The following is a 6573-nucleotide window of genomic DNA, read 5'->3' as shown; positions in this document are numbered from 1 at the left end:
TGTTGGAGTAATTCAGCCATATATGTTGGAAAACACATTTTCTTTGTCCATTAATCTGTTGATTGTTTTCTCCAGTAATTCATTTCTTGTTTTGGTTTATAAAATGTCAAACCCAAATATATTCAGTTTACTGTCATAAAAACCAAAAAGATTTACATTCATGATGCAGGAATCAGGCAGTTTTTCACTTTTTATCTTAGTTTAGTCAGAAAGATAGTTGATAATGTGTGAATTGTTGCAGCTTGTGAGCCGTAGAAGGTTTTAATCTTTGGGGCCGAGTGTCAAAAAACATTTAGAAACCAACATCAACAAAACACTCAAAGATTTGAACATCATTAAAGGGAAATCCAACTTTTGCATGACAATGTCTAATTAAAGGACATTTATTTCCAACGTAAATGTGTGATATTCATCCTCTGGAGCTTTCTCTTCACATCGTCTTCCACCTGGACTGGTTTGGTCGGGAGCATGTGCAACAAACATTTGAAAAACTGCACTTTAACATCAATGAATGACACTGAAGTTTAATCTCTACATAAATGAGACTGAGTCTGGATGTGCTGCTCTGTCATTAACTCCTAAGTTTAGGGAAAGTTCAAACAAAAGAGGACAGTTCAGATAAGACTTGAGAATGAGCTTATTTTGAACAAACATCTCAGACTTTCTGAGCTTCAGCACCTCTAGCAAGATATTTTAACAACAAGCAACTCAAGAGATCCAGAAGTTGGAGAGAGTTAGCTTTAGCTGAGCCAAAGAACATGTGGGACGCTAACCTAGCAAACATTTCAGACTTTTCTCTGTGAATTCTGAGAAATAATTTCCTATTTAATGACAGAGCTACACATCTTAACTCAGTCTCATTAAAACAGACTCTAATTCAGTGTCATCCATCCATATTAAAGTGCAGTTACCCAAAATGTTTGTTGCATGAGCTCCAACAAAACCTGTCCAGGTAGAAGGCCACTTTGACAAACAGGAAGTGGAAGATTCCAAGCAGATTTATAGAAGGGGGAACCGGACTGTACTAAGTGTGGTCGAGTATAGAGGGGTGTTTTGTGGGTTTTTAAGGCTGATAATGATTATTAGTGAGACATTTGGAGTAGATATTCATTTGCAGTAAATGAAAGTATTTAAAATCTTGGAGTTAAACTTAGAAGAACACAAACTCTAACAGAAAACTTTGTTGATACGTTTTTGTTTTGTTTACAGATGTTAAGTTAAAGGAGTTTTATTCGTGACGTATAACCAATCAAATCACTCCAGAAGACAGAGCGACCACAGGTAGATAAAGGTTCAGAGCCAAAGTAGCGCCATTTTTAAATGTATTTATTACCGTAAATCAGTAAAAAATAAAATACTGATAATCAGTAAATCAGTCAGCCCACAATTACTACAATTCTACAATGTATGTCTCTTTCCTTTGACTTGTTATTTGTACAATATACGATGTATATGATGGCGTTTTTTCATACCAAAGGCTATACTATGATGTTTTCTAAGAGACATACAATGCTACTCTGTTTGTTCTGGTCCTGGGCTGCTGCACTCCTCCTCTGTTGTTTTCTGGATTGTACTCAGCTGCATGCCTTCGTCCACCCGGCCTCCGTTGACTCGTCCCGCCTGCCGTCTCTGGAGCTGAAGCTGGATTGGAACAGACCAAAGTACAGTCCAATCACGATGCCAGCTGCCTCTCAAAAGGCTCCTTCATCTGGTGGAACTTCTTCTGAGGGGAAGCTGAGCTGGCCCGGCAGAACTTTGGAGATGTGTTCCAGTGGTTGGTGGATGTGTGGGGAGATAGAGAGGGACCTTTGAATTGTTCAGAAAGGAAAACAGGAAACCCATTGGTAGTTTTAGTTTAGGGTGCTACTGCGGTGTGTTTTTGGGCTTGAAGAGGTGAACAGGAAGAGTTTTTTTTTTTGTATTGATTATCTTTTACTTTGTTCCTGGTTGGAATGCCCATCAATGTCAACATGAAGTTCACTTTTAGTTCTGTTTATTTATTTATATTTTACTAACACCCATTTGCTTTTAACCCCCTCACATGTTGTGTTGTTGTAAACTTCCTCTTTCAAATAAACACTCGTCTAACCCTCTGGAATCCAGCGTTTGGACTGTTTTGGTGTTGCTCCTCACCTACTTCAGACAGCTGGGACAAAACAACGTTTTGTGGACCAAAGGCTATGCTATGACGTTTTTAGGGTGACATGCTATACAATGACGTTTTTAGAGTGACATGCTATACTGTGACGTTTTTGGGCGACATGCTATACTATGACGTTTTTAGATCAACATGCTATACTATGACGTTTTTAGAGCGACATGCTATACTATGACGTTTTTAGATCGACATGCTATACTATGACGTTTTTAGAGCAACATGCTATACTATGACGTTTTTAGATCGACATGCTATAGCATGACGTTTTTAGAGCGACATGTTATGCTATGACGTTTTTAGAGCGACATGCTATACTCGGACGTTTTTTGGACCAAAGGCCATACTATGACATTTTTAGAGCGACATGCTATACTATGACATTTGTTGGGCGACACTCTATACTATAGGCTTTTTAAATTGACATATTACTATGACGTTGTTTTTTGTTTTAGTTTTCTTTGTTTTTTAGCAACATACAAGAAATTGAACAGTTTTAAAAATTACTATACTTTTACTTGTGCAATGAAATATTATTCTATGGCATTTTTTAGACGTCATATACCCTGATGTTTTCTTGAAAAACATACTATTTTGACAATATACTGCACTATGACATTTTTTGAACCACATATCATACATGACAATTTTAGGCAACATCCTATCATTTTGCACTTTTTGAACCACATAATAATCAGTTGGGTTTTTTTGCCGACATACTATACTATTAACTACAGGCCATACTATGTTATTCTTGAAAAGTATACTATACTTTGACATTTTCTGAACTACATCCTATACTATGGCGTTATACACAGAGTGCTTTGGTTACATGTTGATTTATAATCTAGATTTTTTTTCTGTTTTGTTTTTTGACGGGATTACCACAGACCTGACCGTGAACACCGTTGACACCCACCCAAGGGAGAGCTGACGCTCTCAAGGCTGCTTGGTCGTGGTCTTTCTGGTCCTGCTCCAGAACGCCTTCATCAACTACGTCTTCTTTTGAAGAGGCCCTCAGATGCTGCAATCTCTGACCTTAAGGAGGAACTGCTACTTTCACTCTGTAACGAGACGGCGGTTATTTTAAAGACCCAGCTCCTGTCGGCTTTGAAAGAAAGTTTAATACCCATCAAAACAGAACTACAGACAGTTAAATCTCAGCTGTCGGTCAGTATTTCAAACATCAAGTCCGACCCGGCTGCCCTAAAGCACGCTGTGGGTGAAACGGAAACTTCACTCTCCACATCACCAACGACATCGTCACACTCCAAAGCAGAGCACCTGTCTGCTGAACTTTTAAAAGTGGACTATAAATGTGAAGAATGTGAGCAGCAGCAGACAGTGAGCAGTGAAACAGATGTGATCAGAAAGAAGTCATTTTCTTTTTTCTTTTCTTTCTGGTTGACTTGATGCTGTCAGATGCAGATGTTGGAGCTGATTCTGATCTTTCAGGATAAAAAGCTGCTTTTCCTTCACAGACTTTTCAGGAAATTATTCTCTCAGGTTTTCTCTGCTATTTATATTATTATTATCTGTGATTATTTCATTATTTCTCTATTGTAAAAATAAAGTTTGAGGTATAAAGACTCATTTAGTTATTTTAATCCTGAAATCTTTGCTGTAGCAGAACTAAACTTCCATTTTCCTTCTTGTATTTCTGATACTAGAACTAAACGGATCTTCAACACGGATCATCTGCTTTTAATGAATCAGCAGCAACATCACAACAAATAAGACAATTTTCAACAAATTAATGAAACTGATGTCATTTAAAACTATCAGAGTCTGTTTTAGTGTCAAATTAAAGCTGATTAGTGACAACTAGAACATTAACGTTACTGTTTTAATCACATTTAAGTTTCCTGAACGTTACATTAATGTCAACCAGCCACAGTTTTATGAACTTAATGAACCACATTACAGGAACACAACACACTTCAGCTGTTTACATGAAACTCAACACATTCGCTTGATGCTACGTTAGCTTTAATCAGGCTACCACTGAGCAGCTAGCTCGGTTAGCATCGCTAACATTAAAGCTAATATTTACTATGCTAACTTTCTTCTCTGGTCAACACACACTGAAACAAACTCCACCAACATCTGGAGTGCATGGCACACATTATATCTGACACTAAAGCTACATATGAAGTGCATTAAAAGCGGCATCGATACGAAAATAAACATTTACTTACCAAACTATCAGAGTCCTTTCAGTGTCTGCTGGTAGAATCAGCTGAAGGTAGAAAACTGATTAAAACAAGCCAACGGGCAGGAAAACTGTCTGTGGAAAATGTTCTTCTGCTCCACCGATAAATAAACCAACAGTTATTATATCAGAATTAATCCAAACGAGGAGAGCAGAGTCTCTGCTGCCTCCTCCATAGGACCTGTCAATCATTCCGGACCGGACTGTTAATCAAGTAGTCCCGCCCCCTGGCTTGGCAAAACTTTAACGCTCTATTAAAAAATCAGTATTGATTTATTTTAAGATCGGCCACCTGATCTCTCATTTTCACCATGAAAACTCACGAAAAAAAATGTATGTACAGTCTATGCACTGTACTCTGTTTGGTTCCACACTTGCTGATGACCACTTCCGGTCTCAGAAAATGAAAAAACGGACCTTTTTTCGTTTCTGTCTCTTACTGATTTTACTTTCTTGGTATTCTAAATATAAAACGAAAATCAAAGCATTAAAAAAAAAAAATCGTATATCCCTTTTTGATCATGAAAAGGAAAAACGCCTTGTATTTCCATTTTAATTTTTGTATTTTAGAACGAAAATCAAATAACCACTCGTTTTTTGTTTTTCAATACCCGTTTCAGAACGGAAAATCCAATTACCAGATCCGTACACGGACCCCACGGGGATCACCTGATTGAATAAAATAACTATGAAGGTCAAAAACAGTTTTGCAGAGAGTTGTCATAGTAATGTTGGTGCTCAAAATGATTTTAAACATTTGATCATTGGGAAGCAAATGTGGACACATCCCATCACAAATATTTGCTACTTGCATTCTGCTTTCTGACCTTGCTGGTTTCATACTAAAGATCACAAGTTGTTTCATCATTCATTCTGTGAAATCATCAATAGGATTAATCAATCAGATAAACAGCTCATACAGTGTTAGAGTTGGAAGGCGGCTGCAAATTCCATACACCATGGTCACAAATAAGATAGAACTGTCTTGAGGAAATACAAATCATGTGAATCAATAGATGACTTGTGCCCACCAGAAATATCTACAGTACACAAAGAAGTGAATACACCCCTGTGATATATTATCCGCATTTAAACATTATTTCTGAGTAGAACAGTAGAGTGCACCATCAATTGTGAGGCTTTGAACTTGTTTGTCAGTGTTGCTTTGATTCACAATGGGCCTACGCCATTCAAAAATACATTCACTCAGCCTATACAACAGACAGTGAGAGCTAAAAGGTTATGTTTAAAAGCAAATGTCAAACAGGGATTTCAATATGCTTTTTGTTATAACCTCAAGTAATAATGTATGCACACTTGATAAGAGTTTCAGAACTTTTTAGTAAATGCTCATTCATTTACAGCACATGCAGTCGGGAATCCACAGGTGCGTTCTTCATCATAACAGTCCCGGGTGAGAACACGTAGCCAATACTGAGGTTCCGGGGTACATTCCAAACCGTGACACAATCACTCTCTATCACACTTCTCCCCCCTAAAGTTGAAACATATAACATGGCTCAAATTGCACAAACATATGGCATTTTAGTCTCTGTTTCAAAAGTGCTAAATACAACTTTGTCACTTAGCTACAGTTTGACACTTCACCACAAACACGTATAACCAGAATATATAGCATTTAAACTGACCCTGTTGTATACATTTTTTTAAAACCCTGAACAAACTCTGATTTTTCTTCCTACACATTAATCCCTGCATTCTGTCTGTTTTAGCTGAGCTGCTTTTATCAGTTGCTTACCAGACTGTCTTCATTTTTCTGATCTTAATGATAAAGAATAATATTTCACTTCATTTATCTGGCAGGGACAGCACTGATCAAAATAAAAAGGGATTGTAAATGAGCTGGAGCTAGCCCAAAAAGATGGTATATATTTTGTGTTGTCCTTGACCAGCTGCTAAAAAAGGCAGCTTAAAATTAAAATTAAATTGCATATCATCTAAAATTCGTGGCATGTACACAACATAAATATGATACTGACAAGGCATACAAACTAATGTCCTCAGACTAATACTGTACAGATTTAGCAACAAGATGACATAATCGTAAACAACAAATCATAGAATTTTAAAAAAAGCTGAAAATAATTGTATGTTTAACAAAAGAACAACAACAAGAATTAATTTTGGAAAGTCTTTAGTTTATACAAATTTAAGAAGAAAATGAACGTCAGGTTTTAAGTGACGT

This window comes from Amphiprion ocellaris, chromosome 16 (assembly GCF_022539595.1).
Source record: "Amphiprion ocellaris isolate individual 3 ecotype Okinawa chromosome 16, ASM2253959v1, whole genome shotgun sequence".
NCBI lineage: Eukaryota > Metazoa > Chordata > Actinopteri > Pomacentridae > Amphiprion > Amphiprion ocellaris.
This window is presented reverse-complemented; position numbering follows the sequence as displayed.